This window comes from Oryctolagus cuniculus, chromosome 1 (assembly GCF_051225735.1).
Source record: "Oryctolagus cuniculus isolate XC-2025 breed Fujian yellow rabbit chromosome 1, ASM5122573v1, whole genome shotgun sequence".
Classification (NCBI taxonomy): Eukaryota; Metazoa; Chordata; class Mammalia; order Lagomorpha; family Leporidae; genus Oryctolagus; species Oryctolagus cuniculus.
Genome location: NC_142867.1, coordinates 220551157 through 220578242, shown reverse-complemented (window position 1 = coordinate 220578242; position 27086 = coordinate 220551157). Strand labels below are relative to the sequence as shown.

General features: G+C 44.7%; 1 protein-coding gene and 1 pseudogene across 6 annotated transcripts in view; one reads left to right on the top strand and one right to left on the bottom strand.

Moving 5' to 3' along the window:
• The window catches only part of ASTN2 (astrotactin 2), a 1018233-nt gene that overhangs the window by 715619 nt on the left and 275528 nt on the right, over positions 1–27086 (top strand). The gene's annotated exons all lie outside the window — the stretch shown is intronic.
• On the bottom strand, positions 18414–26941 carry LOC149128874 (large ribosomal subunit protein uL15 pseudogene; annotated as a pseudogene).

Below are 27086 nucleotides of genomic sequence, written 5' to 3'. Positions count from 1 at the left end.
GCACACTGCGCTGATCCGAAGGCAGGAGCCAGGTGCTTCTCCTGGTCTCCCATGGGGTGCAGGGCCCAAGCACTTGGGCCATCCTCCACTGCACTCCTGGGCCACAGCAGAGAGCTGTCCTGGAAGAGGAGCAACCAGGACAGAATCCTGCGCCCTGACCGGGACTAGAACCCAGTGTGCTGGCACCATAGGCAGAGGATCAGCCTATTGAGCCATGGCACTGGTGGCAGGCATTTTTATATGTAGGATACCATCGTGGATGTTGGTAAAAATCGCAGTTCACCGGACAGATAATGAACTTGCCCCCATAGAACTACCTTCTGGGAATAGATAGGGATGTGATAGCAGCCAGGAGAAAACTGACATTTATCTCTAGTGGTGATAAGTGATGTGAAGGAGAGCAAAGAAGGGTTTGGAATTAGATTTTTTTTATATCAGATGATCTTGACAGGCTTCTTGTGGGAGGTGACAATTAAGCAGAGGCCTGAATGAAGTGGAGGAGTGAGCACTGTGCAAGTGGAGGGAAATACTGTAGCAGACAGAGGGATTGGTGGTCTCCTGTGATCCACTAACCATCTCAGTGACCCAAGTAGAGCACAGCATAGTGGCTAATAAAGGCTTGAAGCAGCAAAATACAAGTCTCCTTATGTCGACCTTGCTCCTTAGGAGCTATTTGACCGTAGGGAAATCCCTTAGCCTTGTGAAGCCTCCGAGCCCCTCTCTGCAGATTGTAAACCATCTGTTAGGTCTGCTGTGACTGCAAGGAAATACTGCATCTACAGTTGTAATCCTGTACCTGACACAGATCCACTCCTCAATAAATTAGCCGCTTTTCCTGGATAGAGAGCTAAATTTCTAGGAAATCACTGTTTTCCCACACAGGCCTCTCCTCTATCTACTTCAGTCATAGGATGAGATAGCACACACTTAGCCCATGCCACATGAGAGGGTCTGTGATGGGTTAGGAGGACAGTGCTTCATTCACTCACCATTGGAATGTCACCTAGGCCAGGCACCATAGCAGACACTAAGGATATAGAGATGAGTAAGATAGACAGTGAGCCTGTGCTCATGAAGCCCCTGCCCTAGTTGTTTGTGACTTCAGGGTCCCCTGCCCCTGAGGTCTATACTGACCCCCAGAGAAAGCTCCAAGGCCACAGCTGCCTATACAATAGCTGTGTGTCAGTGAATTAAAGGAAAAAATCCTACATGGACACCAAGCTTGGCTTGCAGAGAAAGGCTATATTTCATTCTCCCTTTGCTGTTGCATACTTGGCTCAATCTGAAAAATATGTAGTAGACCTAGTGAGCTTCCAAATGGACAAGATTGTTCTGTTAACATTGGCCAAAGCATTCTGGACTTGACTTTTAACCTAGGTGTTCTCCAAAGAAAGGCTATGTCTCCACTAGTATACCAGTGACCCTTCAATAATCTGCCACATGCATTTTGGCATTCTCTGACCAGGGCCAAACCCACAAGGTTCAGGAAGTAGTAGCATGGACTGCAAGGAGGAGCCTTGAGTTATAATGCGGGACATACCACAAACTGCTATTCTTGGGCAAGTCTCTCTCCTGTTTTGTTATTATTCACAACAGCTGCAATGTTTGAATGCTTATTAGATTCCAGGAACTCTCCTAAAATTCTCAATGTTGTTCATTTTAATCCCCAAGGAACCCAGTGAAGGAGGTGGTTTTAATGTCCTCATTTTACAGATAAAGAAACTGAGACACAGTGGGAGAAAAAGACTAGATTTTGATCTCTCGTGCTTCCTTCAGTATTAAATTCAATTGCTATTTGATTCCACTATTCATTCATACTTTCTTGTTCATCCATTCACTCAATAAATCCTTATTGAATACCTACAACATCAGAGACTGTGATAAGTGTTACCTGGACTTTATCTCATGTTGTCATCAGTAAAATGGTAGGATGTTACTTTCATTATCTCTACCATATAGATGAGGAAACAAAGGTTCGAAAGGCTGTGTTCATTCCTTGGACCAATCAGCCATCTCTGTTGGACACTTGGTATGATATAGCGCCTGCCATACGGCTGGGGTGACACCTATTCTATGGAGTAATGATAGAATTTGAAGGGCTCAGGGTGATTAGAGAAGGAAGCCTACATTCCGTCATGCAGGGAGGTTGGCCTCTTTTGGAGGATGCTTGCCAACATTCACAGATGGGAGTCTGTGTGACACTGTGTTCCACACACAGTGAAGCAAACACCAGAAAGACCTCATCTTCAGCTGGCCACACAGCCCTCTCTATCCTCCATTTCTTGACCCTCAACCACCTGTGTTATCCCACCCACAGACCACAGGCTTGCTTTATGACCCCCATGTCCACCATGCTCCCAGAGGGCCAGGGAGCTTCCCCTGGCTTCGTTAATTAAGTTCACACATGCCAAAAAGAGAAATAGCATCACAGATGCGGTCGCAAATTTCAGCTAATTAACCATATGGTCTGGATTGCTGACAGAGCGAGAAGGCACTTCGGGTAAGTGCTGGTTTCCTGGGGGGAGGGAGGACTATTAGGTGTGTTGCCACATTCTCCAACACAAAAGCACAAGATGCAGGGTTTCCCACCACCTGCTTAGAGTCCTCCCATCTGTCTCCTTACTAGGAGCTGCCCTGGGAAAGGGAGTCTCCAAAAGAGGGAAGGAGGGGATCCTAGCCTTATAGACAGAAAACATCTCCACCTATTTAAGCAGAAACTGTAGGTGCAAGCGTTATATTTTGAAGTGAACAATTTGGAGAGATAGGTCTACAGCATGAGACATAGTGTAGCATGATGGACAGCACCTGAACTTAAATCACAGGGTAGTCGCTTGTTAGCTGTGGGGCTTTGAGTAAATCACTCATCCCCTCTGCAAGTAAGCCACTCATCCTTCCTTGAAAACAAAGTAACATGACTGAAGTCAACAATGACCGTAGTGTTTGATTCTAAGCATCCCACGGATACTCAGAGATGGTAAAGAAAGAGGTGAAAATAGCTAGTGACAGAGCTAAGTTCCAAACCAGGTTTCCAAGTACTCTCAGTGACTGGAAAATGGAAATCGGTTTGAATTACTGGAAAACCCAAAAGAATTAATGATAGCATTCATTACTATTACTTATTGGGAACATGAATGACCTTCTCTATTCTAGAAAATATGTTCTTCATTTTACTGATGTGATTTAAAATTCTTACAGCAAATTTATAAGGTTGATAATTTTATCTCCATTTATTGATTAGTAAATTGAGGTTTAGATGGAGTAAAATGCTCACAATCACATAACTGACCATTTTGGAGTAGAGATTCAAATTTGGTCTTGGCAGATGTCCAAGGTTATTCTCTATAGAGTCCCCAGAAGTGCAGGCTATCTCAGCAGATTTCTCTCTTCTGGTCAAGGCTCTGGTTCAGTGACTTTCAGGCGCCTGCTGGAGTGTTATTGGCTGTAGAGGAAGCACTGGAGACGCATTAGGTCAAAAACAGTGTTTCTCTTAGCATGTGCATGAATCAGTTTCATCTGGCTGCTGTAACCAGTTATCTGAAATCTGGTAGTTTGAATAGTATATGTGTATTCCCTTACATTTCTGAGTGTTGTGGCCCTAAAATCAAGGTGTTAGCAGGGCTACCTTCTGGAGGTTCTGTAGGAGAATCCATTGCTTGTCTTTTGCAGGTGCTGGCATTCCTTGGCTTGTGGCTGCATCACTCCAGTATTTCCTTCCATCTTCATTCCACCTTCACTCCCTCTTAGACTCAAATGTCCCTCTGTTTCCCAATTATAGGGATATCAGATGTGATGGCACTTAGGGACCATCAAGATCACCAAGGACAATCTCCTCATTGTAAGATCCTTAATTTACTGAGGATGGAGAAGTTAGATAGGAGGATTGTTCTTCGCAAAGTCTCTTTGTTCAGGTAACGTGTAATAGTTTGTTAGGGTTGTTAACAGAATACCATAGACCAGGGAGCTTAAACAAAAGAAGCCTATTTTCTCACATCTGCGATCAAGATATCAGCAGGTTTGGTTTCCTTTGAGGCTCCCTCCTTTGTATGGAGATGGTCATCTTCTCACGGAGTGATTTATCTTTCCTCTGTGTGTGTCACTCTCCCCATGTCTACAAGCAAATTTCCTCTGCTTATAAAGACACCACCTACAGGGCCCATTTTAGTGACCTAATTTGAACTTAATTTCTTCTTTGATGGCTCATCTCCAAATACAGTCACATTCTGAGATTTTGGGAGATATTTTGAAGACTTCACGTATGAGTGGATTTTTGCTTGTTTGTTTGTTTTGGTCAGGCAGGGGGAGGTGGGATCAGGACATGCTTCAGCCCATCACAGAAGGTGACATTCACAGATTCCAGGATTTATGACCTGACTATCTTTGGAGGTCATTATTAAGTGGAGTTGTAGGAGCCAGGGCCATAGCTGGGGCAATCAGATTTGGCATTGAAATTAAAACCTGAAACAGGGTCTAGAGGCTGGTGAAGGAACAATAAGATCAATACCAGGAAGCACAGAAGCAAGGTAGGATTGGGTCAAGAAAAGTGGTGCAGAACAAAGGCTGTGAGTGATGAGTTCTGCTCTGTCATGCAGTTTTGAGATCAGAAAGTCTATGCCTGGTGAGTGAAAGTAATAGCAAAGAGAGAAAAGAGGTGCATTTCTAATGTCAAGATGCATGTGCAGAAGATCACATCGGTTGGAGAGACTGGACTAGGGAGCTGTACCTCCTAGGATGATGTGGTTACAAGAATTCCAGCATTTATTAAGTAATTGATCAAAAGAATTTCTAAATATACTTCTTAGGTTAAAAAAGCCTATATTCTATAACTGGAGTCAAAAAGGTTTTTGTGTTTTAAAGACCCAGAAAGTGACTGGCAACTTAACCCACTACAATATAGTACTGGGCCCCAGATATCATATTATTAGCTAAAGTTTGGACTTGACATTTTATGTGCATCATTCTATGGATTTTGACAAATTGCATAATACCCTATGTTCATCATTACAGTATTATACAGAACACTTTCTCTTCTGCAAATTCCCCTGCGTTTCATTTGTTTCTCTTTCCATTCTCTTCCTTAAGTGCTGACATCCCTCAGTCTCTTCACTTTCTTTGTAGCTTTCTTTTCCAGCCTGTCATGTGGTTGGAATCATACAGTGCAAAGAGTTTTCAGACTGACTCCTTTCATTCAGCAACACACATTGAAAGCTCCTCCATGTGTTTTAATGACTAGATATCCCATTCCTTTTGATTGCTGAATAATATTCCAGTGTATGGATGCACCACAAGCTATTTATTCGGCACACCTTGAAGGACATCTTAGTTGTTTCTGAATTTTGATCACTAGGAATAAGGTCACTGTCAATGTTCATGTGCAAGGTTTAGAATTGGCATGTTTTTAACTCATTTAGGTAAATACCAGGTAACACAATTGTTACCCAACTGAAATGTCTGCTAAGACTGTTGAGTTTTATAAGAAATTTCCCAGGGGCTGACACCATGGCATAGTAGGCTAAGCCTCTGCCTACAGCACCGACATCCCATGTGGGTGCCAATTGTGTCCTGGTTGCTCATCATCTTCTTCTTCTTTTTTTTTTTTTGTTTTGTTTTGCTTTGTTTTTTATTTGACAGGCAGAGTTAGACAGTGAGAGAAACAGACAGAGAGAAAGATCTTCCCTCCGTTGGTTCATCCCCCAAATGGCCACTACAGCCGGCGCGCTGCACCGATCCAAAGCCAGGAGCCAGGTGCTTCTTCCTGGTCTCCCATCTGGGTGCAGGAGCCCAAGCACTCAGGCCATGCTCCACTGCCTTCCCAGGCCATAGCAGAGAGCTGTACTGCTCCTCTTCTAATCCAGTTCTCTACTATGTACTGGGAAAGCAGCAGAAGATGGCCCAAGGGTTTGGAACCCTACACCCACATGAGAAACCCAAAGGAAGCTCCTAATTTCAGGCTTCAGATCAGCACAGCACCAGCCGTTGTGGCAATTTGGGAAGTGAACCAGTGAATGGAAAACTTTTCTGTCTTTGCCTCTCTCTGCAGTAACTCTGCCTCTCAAATAAATAAATATATCTTTAAATTTTTTTAAAAAAGAAATTGCCCAGATATCTGCCAAAGTGCCTGTGCCATTTTGCATTCCCACCACCAGTAAAATCTCTCCATTTCACCCCATTCTTGCCAGTATTTAATGATAGCATTTTAGATTGTAGCTGTTCTAATAATCAAGTAGTAGTGTTTCTTGGTTATTAATTAAGCATTTCTAGAATAACATGTGATGGTGTACATACATTGATCTGCTTATTTGCCATCTGTATTTCTTTTTTGGTGAGGTATCTGTTCAGATCTTTTGTTCATTTTTTAAATTAGCTTGTTTGTTTTCTTATTTTTGAGTCTGAAGTATTCTTTATATATTTTGGATAGAAGTCTTTTATCAGATACAAGTTTTACAAATATTCCCAGTCTGTGGAATGTCTGTTCATTCTCTTAACAGCATCTTTCACAAAACACAAGTTTTCAATTTTAATAAAATCCAACTTATCAGCTTATTTTTCCTTTATGGATCATGCTTTTTGTGTTGTATTTAAAACACATCACTAAACCCAAGGTTACCAAGATCTTCTCCTGTATTATCATCTAGAGGTCTTACAGGTTTTGTTTGTTTTATATTTAGGTTTTTGATAATTTTGAGTTAAATAAATTTCTTCATTTTATGAAATATGAAGAGTCTGTATTTGGATTGTTTCTTTTCTTTTCTTTCTTTCTTTTTTTTTTTTTTTGACAGGTAGAGTGGACAGTGAGAGACAGAGAGAAAGGTCTTCCTTTGCCGTTGGTTCACCCTCCAATGGCCGCCGCGGCCAGCACGCTGCTGCCGGTGCACCGCGCTGCGCTGATCCAAAGGCAGGAGCCAGGTGCTTCTCCTGGTCTCCCATGGGGTGCAGGGCCCAAGCACTCGGGCCATCCTCCACTGCACTCCCTGGCCACAGCAGAGAGCTGGCCTGGAAGAGGAGCAACCGGGACAGAATCTGGTGCCCCGACCGGGACTAGAACCCGGTGTGCCGGCGCCGCAAGGCGGAGGATTAGCCTAGTGAGTCGCGGCGCCGGCCTGGATTGTTTCTAAGTTTTTTTTTTTTTTTTTTTTTGCACAAGATGTCTTATGATTCCAGCACCACTCAAGGAGATGTTTTCTCATTATATTGCCTTTGTTCCTTTGTCAAACATCAGTTCCCTAGATTTGTATTGGTCTATTTCTGGTCTCTCTGTTCTGTTCTACTGATCATTCTATCATTTCTACAATACTATAGCTTTATAATAAGTCTTAAAGTCAGATGCTGTTCGTCCTCTGACTTTGTTTTTCTCCTTCAGTATTGTGGGGGTTAGTCTGGGTCTTTTGCTTTTCCGCATTGGCTTCAAAATCATTTTGTTGGTCCTACAAAATAACTTACTAGGGTTTTGATTGGGAGTACATTAAGTCTATATATCAAGTTAAGAAGAACTGACATTTTAACAATATTGAACATGAACATGGAATCACTTGCCATTTATTTCGTTCTTAGATTCCTTTAATCAGTTTTATAGGTTTTTTTTTTTCATGTAGATCTTGTATATACTTGGCTTGTCTTCAACCTAAACCCAAGTATTTCATTTATATGGTACTAATGTAAATGGTATTGTGTTATTGCTGACACATAGGAAAGCAGTTGACTTTGGCATATGAACCTGTATTCTGCAGCCTTACCATAATCATGCATTAGTTCCAGGTATTTGTCCTTGCTGATTCTTTGAGGTTTCCTGCATATGTTATTTTTAAAAATTGAAGCCACATTCCTATTCACAATCCCAATAATACATAATTAATATTTAAGGAATGCATAGTATGATGTGCCAAGAGTCACACTGCCTGTGTCATCTCATCAATTCCGCCAGAACTCATCAAGAATTGTACTGTGATTTTTGTTCCTGTTAACAAAGGAGGAAACATAAACTTGAAGGGTCTGAAAACATGTCCAGAGTTGCAAGATGCAGAATTAAAACATTAATCCAGTTCTTCCTACCAGGCAATAAGTAGCCATAGTCACAATAACCACCATACAGACTAACACATATGCAAGTTGTTTAAATTCATGAACATATACCACACATGCTATTTATATTCAATCCTCTTTTATTTCTTATAATTGTGTCTATAAGAATAAATACCATGATGATCTTCATTTTATAAATGAGGAAACGGAAGCTCCTGAAATTAAATAACTTGCTTAGGATCACACGGCTAGCAGGAAGTAGAGGTAAGACTCTCTCTTAATGAGTGTGGGTAGGGTTGCTACAGACAAATCTAACGCTTAGCCCACTCAGGTGATTGCTTGTGACAACATAAGCAGAAGCTGATAAAGTGTTTACCGAGACACAGCTTCTTAGAAACTGGATTCAATTACATTTTGCTGTAATTTGAAAAGTCCAAAAACTTGCGTCCATTAATTGGATTTTTATTTTCCTAGGCCCTTTTTAAGTCTTGTCACCCCCTTGGTTTTAAGAAGCACTTAAAAAATTTCCAACTGTCCTGTGACACAGTGTGCACACTTCACCTTGATGATGAAGCAAATTGGCTGGCGCCCTCACTAGTAGGTTCTGGATTTGGCAACAACTGATGGCAGGTCTGTTGGAGAGGTGGTCAGAGCTCCTCATTAGCGCAGTCTTGCCAAAAGCACGTGCAAATATTGCTGCCTTTCTATCGCCTTTGGGTGTTTTCTTTCTCCATAGCTAATGACTAATAAAAAAGGAGAGAGAAAGTGGAGAATGAGCAAGAAAGCAATTGCTATTAGATTTTCTTCTATTGCTGCAGATTTCTCACTTTGCGAAGCTCATTAGAGGTAGCTATATGGAAAGACTTCCAAGGTGCCCCAGGGAGAATGGGAAAGACAAAAGCAAAGAGGAGGATTTCAGAGATGAGACATCAGCCACAAATTCACACCAGAACCAGCTGTCCTTAGGCCCTGTGTTCTGATTCCAAAGTCTACCTCTTAGCTTGCTTTTAAATGTTAACAACAACAATAATAAAAAAGAATGTAGTTACAGATGAATGGATCTAGTTGTTAGTTACAATGTGGCTTTGATTTTTCCTGTCTGTTGCTTTACATTAGGAATCTTGAAATATCCCTTTCTTTTAATTTGGAGTCCAATCTCCCAGAAGCTCAACTTCACAAACAATTTTGAGCATATCTGGTCTGAATACTTTCTTAGGGACTGAGTAAAGGGGGAAAGGAGACAGTCTGTGCTTTCAAAATCAGGGAAATAGACAAACCCACAGCAAGTATAGGGCATGCTGCAAGAGGAAGAGGGGTGTACAGCTTATGATACTGGGCCACCGCCTTTAGCACTGGCAGATCTACCAGAGGCTGTGAGTAAGCTGCATGGTTAGGAAGGAATCTAATCTACTAGCACGGGGCTGGGGGAGATTCCATGATGGCAGCCACAGGTCCTGTGCCTTCATTATAACTGTTATGTAGCTTGAGCAAATTGTGGCAGAGGTGGAAGGAAAAGATCTGAGATCCAGTCCAGCTGAAATGTGTGCCCTCCTCATTGCTAATGTCAAGATTTTTTAATATGCTAAATTAAAACATGCTAGTGTGTGCATTCTGCAGCAGCAAAGCTACCGTTTATTGAGAGCCTGCTCTTCTCAGGCCTTCTGCAAAGTAATTCATTTTATGGGCTGTTTTCATCCTCAAAGCAAGTATGTGAAGCAGGGGTGGTTATTACTCTGATTTTTCTGATGATAAAAAAGAAGCCCAAGAAAGAATGAATGTCCTATCTAATCAAAGCTACATGGGGGTTGGGAGATGGAGCCAAGATAGAAATCTTGGTGGTAAAAGAGTACTTCAAAAAAGTTGAAAGTGAAGACTCAAAGGGCCTGGTGAGAAGAGGACGCCCTCTCCTGGGGGCTTGCTCTTATCTCTCTGTGTTGGAGCCATTTGGGCACACTTGTGTTACTCAAAGGAATGGCCTTATGGCTTAATAGCCCACAAGAGATGAGAAATTACTTGTACTGCAGCAAGTTAATGGCACAGTCTTATAGAATTTGGGCACCCTACTTCTGTGTCCAGAACAGGACTGAAGGTTCTTTTTTTATTTTTTGATATTTATTTTTTATTTATTTTAAATTTAGAGTTAATAGAGAGAGAGGGAGAGACAGAAAGAAATCCTCCGTCTGCTGGTTCACTCCCCAGATGGCCGCAACAGCCAAGACAGCCAGCCTAAGGTCAGGAGGCAGGAGTTTCATCCAGGTCTCCTATGTGGGTACAGGGGCCTAAGGACTTGGACCACCCTCCACTGATTTCTCAGGTGCATTGTTAGGGATTTGGATTCGAAGTGAAGCAGCCAGGACTCAAAATGCCCATATAGGATGCTGGCATTGAAGGTGATGGCTTTACCTGCTGCACCAGAATGCCAGCCCCAGGACCAAGGATTATTGAGAGTGATGAGGGTGTGCACTAAAATTCAGAAAGAATTGGTCTGCTGGGGGACTCACTCAGGGGCATAGTGCTTTTGTGCACCTGCTGGGTGTGTGCTCCTATGCTGAACCTTGGAGATGGCAATATGAAAGGACCCCAGGCCCTTCCTGTGGGGAGTGTACAGTGAACTGGTGGTATGTGATAGAAGTTTCCTGAGACCAGAAGATGTCCAAACAACAGCATATAAAGATTCTAACTGAACCTGAAACATTTTTGAAGGTACAAAGGCTTCTACCTTTGCCTGGGGGAATGAGGGAGGTAACTTGGAGCCTGCAGTCCCAAAACTGGGCTCTAGTGAGAGAGCATGGACAGAGGCACCCATCCATTAGAGGGCTCAACTGCCATATTGAACCAGGGGATTATTCTCTGCAGCCCTGCAGATCTGTGTGAAGAGGCAGGCCGAAGACTTGAATCTCTGTTCTGCTACATTACTGCTGTGTGATCTGGGGTAAGGCTAATTTTCTTCCCCAAGTCTCATCTATAGCATCTGAAAGGTAGAGGTAATGATAGTACTCTGTCAGAAAGATGTAGAGGTTGGACCTAGTGATGCTGAACTCTCTGCAACCTCAGCTCTAAAGTTTGATGTCAAAGTGTCAGGACCTTTGATTCCCTCCCATGAGAACTAGAGAGGAAACTCTGGGAAGATGCTGCAGAGCCCCTGCTGACAGCAGCTCATCTTGTTCCCTGTGTTATGACAGGACAAGGAATGCCAGTGCTGACATACACAGGCTGGGAGAAACAGGGCGAAGGAGCTGAGAAGATAATGTTTCTCTAGCCTATAATTTCTTTCAATTTCAGAGATCACAATTACCAGGGCAGGAGTTAGTAACAGCCATGTCTGGAATGCGAAAGTGAGTTTGGTGCCACTGGTAGAAGCGGTTTTGCATTCAGAGAGGGAAGGCATGTGCAAGGTGCAATGTGTAATGCAGGCTTCACTTAGTATGTGTGGGTGATGTGTGTGTGTCCATGCATACCTGTGTGTGAATGAAGGCAGGGAAGAGAAAGAAAGGAAGACCTCGCAATGATCAGAGGGATAGTTGGCAGACCGGAGCCAACAGCCCGGATGCAATCGTGAGTGAGTCAGAGGAAAGTGATTTCACCTTTCTGAGTGTCCATCCCAGGGTGGGTTGGGGGAGGGGCAGCGGTGGCTGTTGCAGAGGTGCTGGGCAAGCGCCCCGTCTCACCTCGGCTTCCAGCGCTGGTGCGTACACACTCCTGCTGGTGTCCTGCGCCTCAGGCGTCCGTGTCCTCCTCGCAGGTCCACCCTGTCTCCCCAGTTCCAGAAGAGCTTCCCTTTCCCCAAAACTACAAATTCTCACCCCTCTTTGAACTTTCCCTTCCTGGACCATCGGTGTGCTCCCTCCCTATTCCGCCATCTTAGACTCACCTCATTTTTCTTAAAATAGTAACTTAACTAATCTTGTTTAAAAGAAGTTTTGTTTATTTATTTGAAAGGCAGAGAGAAAGGGAGACATATATAGACAGAGAGAGAGAGAGTTTGAGATTATCTATCTATCTATCTATCTTCCATCCACCAGTTCACTCTCCAAATCCCACAATAGTCAGGGTCGGGCCAGGTCAAACCAGGAGCCTGGAACTCAGTCTGGATCCTTCTTCTGGGTGGTAAGAACCCAAGTACTACGGCCCAAGTGCTTGGGCCCCTGCACCCACATGGGAGACCAGGAAGAAGCACCCGGCTCCTGGCTTCAGATAGGTGTAGCTCTGGCCGTAGCAGCCATTTGGGGAGTGAACCAAGGGAAGAAGACCTTTCTCTCTGTCTCTCTCATTAACTACTGTCAAATTAAAAAAAAAAAAAAAGAACCCAAGGACTTTAACCATAATCTGCTACATCCCAGGGTGCACATTAGCAAGAGGCTGGAACTGGAAGTGGACCTGGACTTCAATCCAGGCCATCTGACATCTCAAGCAGTGTTTTCATACAATGTCCACCCCACTGCAGGTATTTTCAAGTCAAGTTTTATTTTTCAACATTTCATTTAAGGGCAAAATTAAACATTCACTAACACGTTTTTACATTGTTTCTAAGAACATAGAGTTAGACTTTTCAGTCTAGCTTATAAACTTTGTGCATTTAACCCCTTTATGTCTCTACTACCTCATTTTTTAAAAAGTGAGAGTAACAGCACTTATTTCTCAAGGTTGTTGTGTGAAATGAGATGATATATGTAAAGCCCTTAGAATACTGTATAGCATTTTTTGTATAGCATTTTACAAGCAATCAGTAGATATTAGACTTAAAATTGATATATGTTCTGTGTGCTAGCTATCCAGGCAAGAAAGAAATGGGAAGGGAGGGAAGCAAAAATGAATCAGGTAATGGCCCAGGTCCCACAGGAGGGAGATTGCAGTATCACAGCTGAATGCATCACTTACTCTCCATTTCTAGTCGGCTAAGGGGCATTCATTCATTCATTGAATAAGCACTTATTGAGCCCCAAGTGCATGCATCAACCACTGAATTACACTGGATGCATAGCAGTGAATGACACAGGCATGGTCCATGCCCTCAAATGCTCATGTTTTAGTGAGGGAGATGGAGGGTGACCAGGAACAACAGTTCATTGTGAAAATACTATCATAGGGGCAGAATAGGTGGTATGGAAACACATAGAAGGGAAACCTAATCCCCAAATGAAAAGAGAGGTAGCAACAAAGTCATTGTGGATCAAATGAAAAAACCAGAGTGTGATAAGAACAACATCAAGCTTCCAACATATCTATACCTAAATCCTTGGAATCTTCTAAATGAACTGAATACGTTCCATGGCAAAGGGGGCATTAAGAGTGCAGGTACGGTAAGGTTGTATATCTACTTGTCAGATAAAGACATTTTTGGGCTTATGTTGCTGGGTCCAATGTAATCATAAAAGTAGAAAGGAAGCAAAGGGTGAGCTTAGAACCCATAATGTGAAAAAGGCTTGAAGTCATTTATGAACCAACGAATGTGGGTATCCTCAGAAGCTGGAAGAAGCAAGGAAATGGATTAGTCTCTGCAGCCTCTAGAAAGAGTGCAACCCTGTTGACATTTTGATTTCATCCTAGAAATCCATGTCAGACTTCTGACCTACAGAATAAAAGGTGTCTGTTGTTTTAAGACATTTAAGTTTGTGGTGATTTTTTTATGACAGCAATAAAGCATGAATACATGAAGCCAATGATGTATGTGAGGAGAAGCATCATTTTAGAAAATTATGCTGGAGCCAGCACTGTGGTGCAGCAGGTAAAGCCACCGGTTACAGTGCCAGCATCCCATATGGGAGCCATTTCCAATCCTGACTGCTCCCCTTCCAATCCAGCTCTCTGCTATGGCCTGGGGAAGCAGTGGAAGACGTCCCAAGTCCTTGGGTTGCTGCACCCATGTGAGAGACTGGAAGAAGCTCCTGGCTCCTGGCTTCAAATCGGTACAGCTCAGGCAGTTGCCATCTGAGGAGCAAACCAGCAGATGGAAGACCTCTCTCTCTCTCTCTCTCTCTCTCTCTCTCTTTCTCTTTCTCTTTCTCTTTCTCTTTCTCTTTCTCTTTCTCTCTCTTTCAGCCTCTCAGCCTCTCTGTGACTCTTCCTTCCAAGTAAAACAAGTAAATATTTTTAAAAAAATGAAAATTATGCTGCCTGCAGATAGTGAGTGTATTGGAAGGGGACAAGGCCAAATGCAAAGAACAGGATTAAAGGCCATTGTAGTAGTCCCTGAGTTGGCCTAAACAAGACGGCTCACTATTATGTGCTGTTTCTCTACCAAATCCTTGTACTGTGAGAAGGAGGAGGACTCCATAGGGAACCAGCCCAAGAGGTCCCTTCAGCACAGAACTGCAGAATCTGGGATGAGACATGGATGTACAGAGATCAGCCGCGCTTTCAGAGCATGTGGACTTTAAGATCGCAGCCAGAGATCAGTGCTGAGGAATCAGAAGGACATTGCTTCCAAAGAAAGGGTCCCGGAAATACCCTGGAAGAGATGGCATCATGGAGTCTGTCTGGGAAGCCCCAAAAGGATTTGGAGGAGTTTCAAAGAAGAATCAAGAACAGCTCCTTCTTTGAGTGGGTTCAGAGCTTGGTGAGGGTATCAAGTAGGTCAGGTGGTAGTCCTTACTAACCTTTGGGGACATGGAAATGGAAACAGATCCAGTTTGGAAATCAAGAATATGGATTGGTAGCCAGTCCTGATTCTGCAAACAAACAAAAAACTGGGAGCCCTAAAATAGGTCGCTTCTCTACATTGCCTGTGTCTCTTGTCCTATCAGATGGGAGCTTATCATGTTATGAAACATTGACTGTGAGTAGCATGGCTCCATGTAATTGGCTTACTATACACCCAGTGAATCAACTTTCCAGCTATGATTCCTGAAGCAGCTTAAAAGGTAGGGATCTCCAGCTATACTTGGCTGCCAAAGCAATTGCAGCCTGAGATTCCCTACCTAGAAGATGGCTGAATTTGCATGAAATTCTGGGGTTTTGCTTAGGAGCTGGCCACCTTCCCATGTGTCTCACAAATGAACTGAGAGCTAGCAGAGGCCTAAAGGTTAAGGCCACTTCTGTGGTGGGCCAGGGCTGCTGATCTATTCCCTGGCCTGTATAGGGATCTATGGTGCTAGTAATAAAGCAGTCATCAGGAGATGGGGCCCTGAATCAACTCAGGGCCATGGGCTTGACAGTCTGGACTCAGAATTGCCAACTAGATCCCAGACTTCTTTGTCCACTCCCTATCACATGCATTTAATAATGGAGACTGGGTTTTACGTCTGAGTCTCTCCAGAGTCTGTGACTCTCCTCTATATTCTGTTCTTCAGCTCCTCTGTTTTTTCCTGTCCTGATTCCTGAACAGTCTCATACACGCTCTCTATCCTTCTAGGCTTGTTCTTTGTCCAACCCATTCCCCATGCTGTAGCCCAGAAATATTTCTGGAGATCCAATCTGATGATGTTATTTTCCTGCTGAAAACCCTACCATATCTGTCCTTGATCTTGAAATAAAGCCCACATGTCGTAGCATCACTTAGAAGACCAAAAAGTGCTGACCCCTGTCTGCCCTTATCCACCTGCATCCTTGCTTTACACCTACTGCTTTCGCATCTTGAATCTTAACTTCTTTCAATTTCCAGAATGTGCCACGCATGTGTTCTTCTCCCTGTGTCTCTCTCCATGTATGTCAGTCTCTCTGTCTCTGTCTCTCTTTGTCTCTCTCTGTATCTCTCTCTCTCTCTCCCTCACTCTCTGTCTCTGTGTGTGTGTCTCCCCCGCACTCCCTCCTTCCCCGCTTAGGATGATTTTTCTTTTTTTTTCAAAGGTTTATGTCATTTATTTGAAAGGCAGAGTTATAGAGAGAGGAGGGAGGAAGGGAAGGAGAGAGAGAGGGAAACATACACAGAGAGAGAGACAGAGAGACAGAGAAAGACAGAGAGATCAATTGGTCTTACATCTGCTGGTTCACTCCCCAAATGGCTACAGTGGGCAGGTTGAGCCAGGATGAAGTCAGGAGCCAGAAGCTGCATCCTTGTCTCCCATGTGGGTGCAAGGGCCCAAGGACTTGGGCCATCTTCAGCTGCTTTCCCAGGTGCATTAGCAGGAAGCTGAATCAGAAGTGGCACAGCTGAGATTCAAACCAGTGCCCTTATGGGATGCTGGCATTGCAGGATGATTTTTTTCACATTATTCTTTCATCTGGCCTCTATTACCACCTCCTTCCTGAAAAGCTCCTCCCAATCTATCAAGTCTCACCTCCTTCAGTGAGGCATCCCTGCTTCTCCAGGGTGTGTTAAATGCTACCCCTGTGTCCTCCCTTGATCTCAGAACTTCTCTTTCTCTATCACCTAAACTGTACCCACCTGTTTAAACAGTCAAGGGTTCAAAATCTTCTTTTTTTAAAAAAAAAGATTTATTTATTTATTTGTTTGTTTACTTATTTGAAAGTCAGAGTTACACAGAGAGAGAGGAGAGGCAGAGAGAGAGAGAGAGAGAGAGGTCTTCCATCCGCTAATTCACTCCCCAATTGGCTGCAATGGCCAGAGCTGTGCCGATTGGAAGCCAGGAGCCAGGAGCTTCTTCCAGGTCTCCCATGCAGGTACAGGGGCCCAAGGACTTGGGCCATCTTCTACAGCTTTCCCAGGCCATAGCAGAGAGCTGGATGGGAAGTGGAGCAGCCAGGTCTTGAACCAGCACCCATATGGGAGGCTGGCACTTCAGGCCAGGGCTTAACCCACTGTACCACAGTCCCAGCCCTCAAAATATTTTCTACAACTTAGTATGCAATTCACTGTAGTCTTCTTATTTTTCTACAATCCATTCCACTAACAGGAAAAAAAACTCCCATTTTCTGATGAAGGAAACAAAACTCTGTCTAGTTCATTATTTAATCCATTCAAAACCGAACTCCACATCAGCCCTAGCTGGTATTTGCTACTACATGGTTTCATGTTTGAGTTTAACTCTGGTCTCTTGCAATGGCATCCCTGGTGATGGACAAAGTCTTGGCTAGTCTTTTTAAGAGGCGCAATGTTGGAACTACTGTCAGAGTCCAGAGTTGCTAGATCTCTTCACAGTGAAGCCCCCTTTGTTCTGATTTTAGTCTCCTCCAGAAGAGTGGGAGAATTATACTAGGCAGTCTTTTATTTTTCATTTATTTGAAAGGAAGAAAGACAGAAAGATAGAGACAGAGCGAGATCTTTCATCTGCTGGTTCATGCCCCAAATGTCCTCAGCAGCTGGGGCTGAGCCAGAGCAAAGCCAGGAGCCCAGAACTCAATCCAGATCTCCCATCTGGTGACAGGAACCAAGATACTCTGTTATCCATTATCTGTTGCCTTCCAGGGTGTGCATTAGCAGGAAGCTAGAATTGAAACCAGAATGAGGACGCAAACCAATATGGTTTGTTCATAACCAATATGGCAAGTGTTCCAGTTGATGTCTGAATCCCTGAGCTAAACACCTCCACAACCTTGGAAGTTATGACAGCTTTATCTCCTTTTGCCTGTGAGTACAAGGCTTGGGGAGCTGACTTCAAGCCTCTTGCTCACCTTCTGCTATGCTGTCATGGAAACTTCCATGTGCTTTTTGAATGCAGGGGCATCCAAAGTCCCTGGACTGTACCCAGAGCCTCGGATAACAAATTCCACTGCCCCTGCTTGTCTACCAAGAGATTTTCCCCAAACCTTGTCTTGGTATCTTAAGCGTTTGTTGATATCATCCTCACACTTGGGGTGTGTGAAGGGGTTGATTGCCGAAAGGCCGGAAGAAGGGTCACAGGGACACTTGATCTGAACTCTTGGTTCTGTGACTTTCCTCTTCAGCAGTGTCCTGCTCCACTGATGACAGAAAGAAGGATTTTCTACTTCCTCTGCCTGTCTGGTGGGAACTGCCCCGAGTTTGTCACTGGTACTGCCCCAGAACACAGTGAGTGTTGGTCAGTCCTAGTTTTGGATACATGCAGAAGAAAGCTTCACTGTCAGTCCAGCCTGGCTTTTAAAACTATTGTCCAGCTGAAAACACTACTAAATCAGCTCTGAAATCCAAAGCTGAACACTGAGTCTCTTTTTTGCTTAGTAGTACTTGTTCTTCCAAGAGTGGATTCCAGGGATTTAGTGTGTGGGATGCCAGACAAACATTGTTTCAGGGGAATGGCAAATGTTTTAGCATTTTCAAAATCGCAGTTCATTTTGCAGACATGTTCACACATATGTGTCCTCTCAGGCTGTGAGTTGCCGGACAACAGAAAATGCCTTCCTTACTGTCAAATTTCCAGTGACTGGCATGTCATAGTCAGGATTTGTTGAATGAAAGAATGCTAAATCTTCAGTACTTGAACAGAAGACTTAAACTAAGATCCATAATCGAGAAGTAGATCATATAAGAACAGAGTTTGTTTCTGAAAAGCATTTATTATCATTTAATGAACCATGTGGCTCTAAGCCACCAGGACACAGCTCCCCCTGACTCCCTACACACACAGCTGAAGAAATTGGCCTTCACCATGACAGGTTGCCTTGGAAGCTTTTCCTTCTCCGACTGCACCACATCAGTGATAGGAGCAGCTCCAGTTGGGCAGCTTTTCCCTATGTCTGTTCACTGACGGAAGGGCCACAACTTACCAAGGTTGACAGTTGGGCAAAAGCTCTGGTTCCTCTCTGAGTGGTATTGACTCACTTTCCCAAAGTAACCTGAGTGATATTTGTCAAAGTTGATCCTGTGGTGATGCCTGCCACCAGCATTACTCCAGCCTCCCATGAGCTTCGGTACTTGCCAGTGTGGCCATGGCCATGATTTATATAACTGCAAAGTTTCTGGGTCTTCCTCACTCTGGATGGTATGACAGCAGTGGAGACAAACGATCAAGAACAGAGTTTCTAATTGTTCCCAAGAAGGACAGAGTTGCAATGCAGGCTGGACAAGCAAGTCTCACTTTCAGCTTCATCCCTACTGGATCCTGTAGATTCCAGCACCTACAGAGCAACTACGAAATATAGCTCAAAACTCCTGTCCTAGGATACAAACATTTTAAAAGTTTTTGAAAATTTTGGTGTCAGTATTATGGTACAGTAGGTTAAGCTGCTGCTGCTGCTTGGTTAAGCCCATATCTGATTTTGGAGTGCTGCTTTGAGTCCAGGCTTCTCTGCTTCCAACTAACTCCCTGCTAATACACCTGGGAAAGCAGTGGAAGATGGACCAAGTGCTTGTGTCCCTGCCACCCTCATGGGAGTCCTGGATGGAATTTTAGGTTCCTTGCTATGGTCTGAACCAGCCCTGGCCATGACAGCCATTTGGAAAGTGAACCAGTAGATAGAAGATGTGTGTGTGTCTGTCTGTCTCTGTAATACTGCCTTTCAAATAAATAAATAATATTTTTAAGATTTTTTTTAATTTTTAATATTTTTAAGATTTATTTGAAAGGCGAGAGGAAGGGAAGGAGAGTAGGAGAGTGGGAGGGAGGGAAAGAGAAAGAGAGAGAGAGAAGGAAGGAAGGAAACAGAGCAATATCTCGTACCCACTAGTTTACTACCCAGATGTCCACAATATTTGGGGCTGGGCCAGGTCAAAGCCAGGAGCCTAGAACACAGTCTGGGTCTCCCACATGAGTGACCCGGACCCAAGTACTTGACCTATTACCTGCTGCTTTCCAGAGTTTGTATTAGCAGAATGCTTGAACTGGAACAGAGCCAGGACTTGAACTCATGTATTCTGATATGGGATGCCTGGGCTAACTGCTAAACCAGATATCTGTTGCCAAACATTTTGCATCTGCTCCTTCCCATACCTCTTTCAGTTCTAGGGGAGAAAAGTGGCTTCCCCAAATCACACAGCCAAACAGTGACAGAGCCAAGAAGAGAACATAGGTTTCCCAACTCTTTCTGCACAGAGGTAGCAAATCTTAGCCAAAGTCACCGCATTCACTTGGCAGAAAGGCTCAGTTCAGTTGAAAACAAGGGATGCAGCATAGTTTAAGCCAGGGTAGATGCCTTTGTGAGCTTTGGGAGTGTGATATACTTTTTTTTCAAGGCTTCTGGGTAGCCCAGGAAGAGCCAGGAGAAGTCAGGCAGGGAGAGTGGGCCCTTCTCTGCAAACTCAATAGCTTCCAGGCCAAGGCTCCTAACCTTCCCTAAAATGAGAAAAGGCTGCAGACAGTGCTGGCTGGCTCTAGGGTGATTTACCTCTCCGAAATACCTCAATTTAAATGCTAATTTCCCCCAAACTGAAGGGTGATGGCTCCTGCATGCTGCTGGCTGTGTATTAATGTATCCAAAACACTTACACATCTTCTTAAAAGGGGGAAGAATGGAGGGGGTGGCGGTGAGTCCAGCCCACCTTGCTTGTCAAAGGAAGGGAGACATGACACATAAGGTGGAAATGCTTTGTAGGATGTGTGTCACTTAGAGGTCAGATGCAGGTAGCCCTGAAGCATAAGCAAGCCTGCCTCTTACCTCTGCCAATGTTCAGAAGCACGTTCTGTGAGCCAGCCACTGCACTGTGCTTCCCGAGACCCTTGAAGAGATTCATATCCTAGAACGTGAGATTAAGTAAAAGAGGCTAGCATTTAAAATTGCACTCCGTAAATCCCACTCCTCAGCCCTTGAAGTTAACCCAATGCTCCCATTTTACAGATGAAGTCTCTACAGCTCAAACACCACAAAAACACACAGTCAGGATTTGAGTCTATGTCTATATGTCTTTTAAGCTCATGGCCAGATACCAAGGCCACTTCTGGAACTGCTTCACAAACAAGATGCATGAAGTGCAAGTGATAGGAAAGACTTGTTCCAAGTGAGGAGAATGAAAATAGTGTCATGGAAGAGGTGGTATTTGCATGGGGCCTCTTGCTTCCAGCTGTCATTCCGCACTGCAGCCATGCAGCTGCCTGCACCTTCACCCCACATGAGTGGACATGTGCTCACCAGGAGGAAAAGCCTCATCCACCCCTCATGGTGAGAATGTCTTTTCACATCTGTTCCCTACTAGTCGTATCGTCCCTGGATCCTTGTGTTCCAGGCTCCAAGAGAGCCACTTGGGAAGTTAGGGGAAGGAGTTGGCATGTTGAATCTTCATGTGGAAGAGCTAGAATTTTAGGTAGAAATCCCCAGCATCCCACAGATCCTGAAGCATCCTGGGAGATCACGCACATATTACCAGTGTCCCTGTGTTCCTTCCTGCAGGTCTTTAGTGAATATGCATGGAGCATTTACTTTGCACTCCATTTTATTTGCTTTTACTCAAGTTGCACGGCTAGTCCCTGAAAAAGCAGGAGAACATCAAACTAGCATAGTTTTCGCCAATGTAAAGCTCATAGTCTAGTGGGAGAAACAGGTGTCCAACAAGGTCTTCTGTGAGTATATCTGTGGTGAGAAAACTGTGAAACCTTCTTGGGAGAAAAGAGCAAGATGTTATCAAAGTGTCTAACTCTCTTAATCAGAAAAACTGATTGCAACAAAATTTCTCAAAGCCAGTGAAATAATGTGTGATCAGCATGATGAAGAGGAGTTGACTAGGTGCAGAGAGAGGAGAAGAGCTTCTTAGAGGGAGGCACATGCTATGTTGGATAGCGTGTAGAAAGGGAGTGTGCCACATGAGGGGAGCAGCAGGACAGTCAATGCCGCTGCAGAACAGTGGTCCAGAGGCAGTGGCTCCAACATGAGGTAGCAGGAGCCAGCAGGGCCTAGCTTGTGACAAGCCTCGCAGACCTGAATGCAGCCTTTGGATTCTCTCCTGGACATTGCAACGAAGACACTGCCTCTGATTTTCTGCTGGTGTTGCCCTAGTGCTTAGAACAGTCCCTGAAACTGGGTGGGCCACAGGAAGTGTTTGTGAAGAGGATGACCCATTCTCAGAGACCTCAGGACCCAGGGTCTACTGTTATAACTATTTGGTGAATTGTTTCCATGTAGTACTAACTGAGATTGTGCTGTTTTCCTAGATATATTTTGAGGAACATTTGCATGAACCAGGCCCTCTTGTTATTTGAAACTCAGCACAAACACGTGCACACACACACACACACACACACAGTCACATACAAAGAGCCATACAGCCAAATCTGTGTGCACAAAAGTGCAGGCCTTGAACCAGAGAACTGCCTGCTCTCATCTCTACATGACTTAAGCTGCCCCAGGGATGAAGAGTGCAGGTTTGGGTTGAGCATGTGCTTACTGAATGCCAGGAACTGCGCTGGGAGCTAAGTTGGTTAGAGTGTGCTCTTGGCACTGCCACTTCCTAACTTAAGCTCTCAGTTGGACAAGTTCCTTAACCACTCTGAGTGTTTGTTTCTTCACATATATGGTGGGAATAATAACAGTAGTTGTCTCATAGGTTCTTTAAAATGGCACGCACAGACCCATGCACACAAAGGTGTGTTGGCATGCTTCCGAGGACAAAGGAGTCTTCAACAAATACAATCTTCATCAATATTACTGGTTCTTCCTACCATTAGTGTTAGTTATCTAGATAGTAACTGTAGACACACACACTTTTCAGCCTACTACCTAGGTCATAGTTGATGAGCAAGAGATATGGCAAATAAATAAATATTACTCAGTCTTCCTGTCTTTCTGTTAAGATCAGTTAGTTTTTACTATACACACATGCACATGAGCACACACGCGTATGAACACGCTACCTGAGTGTAAGTCAGCGCTCTTCCAGCCCCTAGATTACCTTCCCCAGGTGGGTGCATTCTGCAGCTGTTGTCCTGGCTTCTGTCCGAGTTTCTCAGCCCAGGAAACTTTCCCAGTACCAGCTTTTTCCACTCCTGTTTTGCCTCCTGAAAGAGCTGATTGATGCAAAGGCCCTCGGCGCCCTCTGCTGGCAGAGGCTGTGAAGGAATCAGGACTGTCAGGCAGCCAGGAAGGGACTCTATCTGAGAAATATGGTCTCCCTGTCTCTCCATTCAGCGCTTTATCCTTGCAACCCTCCCTACCTCCCTCACTGCCTCCCTCCCGCTCAGCCCTCCATACTGGCCAGCTGACTCCCTGCATCCCTTCTTCTCCCTGTGCACTTCCTTAGGCCTCTAAGAAAGAGGGGAGTTGTGAGCCAGGCCCCTGCCCATCCTGCAATCCCCTTGTCCCCTTGGAGGCCCAGCTTTCCTACAGAGATAAGTCAGACTGGACCAGAGCACAGAGGGAGTACATGAGTAGGTCATGGGGACTGCCTTCCCTCCACTTCAGTTGTCAGAATATTTCTGGACAAAATTTGAAATGGAGACCCCTGGGTGGTAATGTGAAAAAGGTCACTTTGCCTTCAGATCCCACTTTCCAAATGCACTTGGTATATGAGTTCATGGCAATCGCTTAGTGTCTGGGGGCCTTCATTTTCCCATGAGTCATACGGGGACTCACATCTCACAACATGGTGTGAGGACTGGTGAGGACTTGCTGAGAACAGAGCCCCTGGGCTGTGGTCAGGATTCAGTGAGCCATGAGCTCCTTCTCTCAGCCACAGCCTGTGTGGGTTCACTGTACCCACAGGTGCCATGGCCCTTCCTACTTTGACAGCTTGAGTCTATCTGGGGCTGGGCCCCCAGCACCATGCAGAGGCCAGTGATGAGGAAAGGGGCTCTGTGGCCAGGCCACCTGGGAGCTCCCTCTTCCTAGCTGTGTAGCCTTGGATAGTTGCACAACATCTCTGTGCTTCAGCTTTTCAGCTTCTAACTTAGGGATCTTAACAGCACCTACTTCACAAGAATGAGGGAAGACTGGATGTAGCATTAACTATAGTTGGTGTATAGTAGTTACACAGTGAAAGGATATCTTTGATTTCTCTACCCCAGTAAAGAAGGCTGAGTAACCCCCATGATCCCACTTTACAGGTGAGAAAATTGAGATTTGGGTGGTTTGCTCCAGGATACCCAGCTAGGATATGGTGTGGGCAGAACTGGAGCTTAGTCTTCAGAGCATCACTACCTTTTCATCCTTGGCCTCTCCTACTAAGAAGTATTGAGCACACTCAGAATTCCCGATAGCAGGCCCCACTCACTTCCTGCATGGCCAATCTGTGTCTCCCCTACTAGGTTGGGAAGATCTAGAAGCCAAGGGAGGAGTCTCTCTCTGTTTCAGAGGCGCCCAGTACAGGACTCCACCCTGGGCATATGCTCAGTGTGTGCTAGCTCATGATCAGGACAGGGGACACTCCTCCATCCTGCTATACTTCCCAGGGAAGATATGTGTTGCCACAGGCCACAGTAGAAGGGAGGCAGGAAGAAACTCAGTCCTTTAAACTCTGACTAGTGGGACATGCTGTGTGGGGCCCTTCTATCACCTGGAAGTCTATCTTTTCTTTTTAAAAAATAATTAAATTTATTTGAGAAATAGAAAGAGTTCCCATTCACTGTTCACTCCCCAAATCTGCAATACCCAAGGCTAGGCTGGACCAAAGCTGGGAGCTAGGAATTCAGCCAGAGTCTCCCACATAGAGTGGCAAGCACCCAACTATTTGAGCCATCATGAAATCGGAGACGACCCCCTAAAATCTACACTGAAATGTGGCCCTTTAAAGTTTCCCAGAAATGCTATCTGGGGTGCCACATGTGCTACCAGAATTTGGGGTGCCATACGATTTTGCCATGAGCTTATTAATAAATTCCCAATATTAATAAGCCCAAGAGGGTTCTTGCCTAATATTTAGAGAAGAATTCTAGATACCGGCACAGATAAACAAGGCAGCATGATACGTTTTATGCTTTTATTTGTGAGAAAGATGCATAGGAGAGTGAGCCCTGGAGGTGCAGGGCTACAGCAAGCTCACCTTCTGGCAAGAGTCCAGGGAAGAAGAGCAGGCCAGGCCACACCGTGTCCTGGCTTTTAACCCACTTCCAAAGGGGAGTAGTTAATTAACCTGATTGGCTGATTGGCACCCAGGTGTGGCCAGGTAGGGGGATGAGGTCCTACAGGGACGTGGCGAAGGTGTGGTCTTCCAGTTCACAAACCTAATCAATTTTAGCTTGTATACCTGCCTACTTCATTCAGAGCATTAACAGGACAGTAGAATCAATAGTGAAGCCAAGAGTCAAACCAATGCACTCCAGTATAGGACGCAGGTGTCTGAAGTGGTGTCTTAACTACTAGGCTGAAAGCCTGCCCCTATCTTTTCTATTCAAAGTCTGTGCTCTTGGGTTTGCAGACAAACCAAAATGCAGGTGGAATCTGTGATCACTTGCATACAGACACACAATTATGACTCCACAGACAAGGCACCCCCACACCAAACAGCAGGCTTCCATTGCATGTGTGGACCTAGAATTTTTTTAAATAAGATTTTATTTATTTATTTGAGAGGAAGAGTTAGAGACAGAGAGAAAGGTCTTCCATCCGCTGGTTCACTCCCTAAATGGCCACAATGGATGGAGCTGTTCAGATCCAAAGCCAGGAGCCAGGTGCTTCCTCCGGGTCTCCCATGTGGGTGCAGGGGCCCAAGGACCTGAGCCATCTTCTACTGCTTTCCCGGGCCACAGCAGAGAACTGGATCAGAAGAGGAGCAGCCGGGACTAGAGCCGGCACCCATATGGGATGATGGCACTGCAGGTGGAGGATTAAATACAGCACCAAGGCGCCAGCCCCTAGACATTCACTTTTATGCACAGTCCCAAGATGAGGCAGACCTAGGATCATATTCAACTTTACCTATTCACTTTAAATCTATTTGTTACTCATCTGTACTTTAAATATACTGGTTGTAGTAGTAGCTTGCAGGTTTGTTATGAAGTTTAAGTGGGAAAAATCTATGTCAAGTGCTTAGCTAGATCTTAACAAATTACAAGTTCTGCTCACTGTTACAGTAACAGTGATGATGATGATGCTGGTGAAGGTGATAATGGCACCTCCTCTTCACTAAATGAATGACTGGAGGTTGAGCTTCAAAGGTGCCTGGGGTGGGGCACAGGAGTACAAACAGGAAGGTGACCTGGGCCACGTGACAGTTTCAGAGCTGCTTTTGAGCTGCCTGAGATGAGGCTTCAAAGGCATTGTTTGGCATCATGTGCTTCTCTTTTTGTCTTTCTGATCTTCATTTCAAGGTTGCCCACTCCAGGTGGCCAACTGAAGTGATAAACAGCTCCCTCCCTTTGTTCTTTTCTCCCCAGCCCCCTCCCCCTCTCCTCCTCCTCTCCAGATTGTAATTAATGTCTCTAACTCTAGGGATCCTCAAATGTGAAGTGACCTCAAAAGTCACATTTAATGTAGAAATGCCCTTGATATGGTCACACCAACTGACTATCAAATTCTCTGCTTGTGCACTCCCAGGAAGGGAGTGGCCCTCCCTGCTTGGATGGGTGTTCTGTTCCCAGCTGTGTCTGTTGTCCAGAGGATGAAACCTATTTCCCTGTGCTGTACTGGCCCCATCGTGCTTTTAAAACTACCTGTGTTCAGAGGTCAGTCCTCTGAGTCCACCCAGGGCTCTCTGTCTTCTGCCCTCTGAGAACGGATAGAACCTAAAGAAGTTAGTGCAAGGAGTAAAAGAACTAGCCTGGGAGTCGAGAGATGTAGGTTGAAGTCTAACCCACTGATTGTCATTGCACAAGTCACTCTCTCTCTCCAGTTTCCTCACCTACAAAAGGGAGAGATTGAGCATAAGATTTATGGAACACCCTCCACTTGAACAACCAAGCATCCATTTTCCCAAGCCTGCCTTTCTTCAACCTGACCTCATCCCCTAATTCTTTAAACACCCTGTGCTATGCTCCATGACCTCATATCTTGGCTTACCACTGTCACAGCTTATGCAAGGAGACATTTCTCAGCCAAAACTACAGTTTATAGAGCATCAGAGAGTGTTAACAATCGGCAGCTTTATCCCATTAATGGTTTATAATAGCCATGAGATCTAGCGCTCAGTTTAGGGACAAGAAAATGGAGGTTCCCAGAGAAACCATACTTTACTCAAGATTGTACAGCCTGTAAGTGGAGGGGGCATCTGAACCCCAGCCTGCCTGGTTCCAGAGCCTGTCATTAGCGCCATGTTCTTGGAGCTGGGATTCAGGGAACACAGGTATCACAACAAAGCCACCTGCAAGTCTCTATCCTGACTACAAGCTTCCTGCCTCCTGGCCCTGCAACCCCCAGCAGCCTCAGTTCCTCCATTTGGCAGTCTCTCTGCTCTTCCC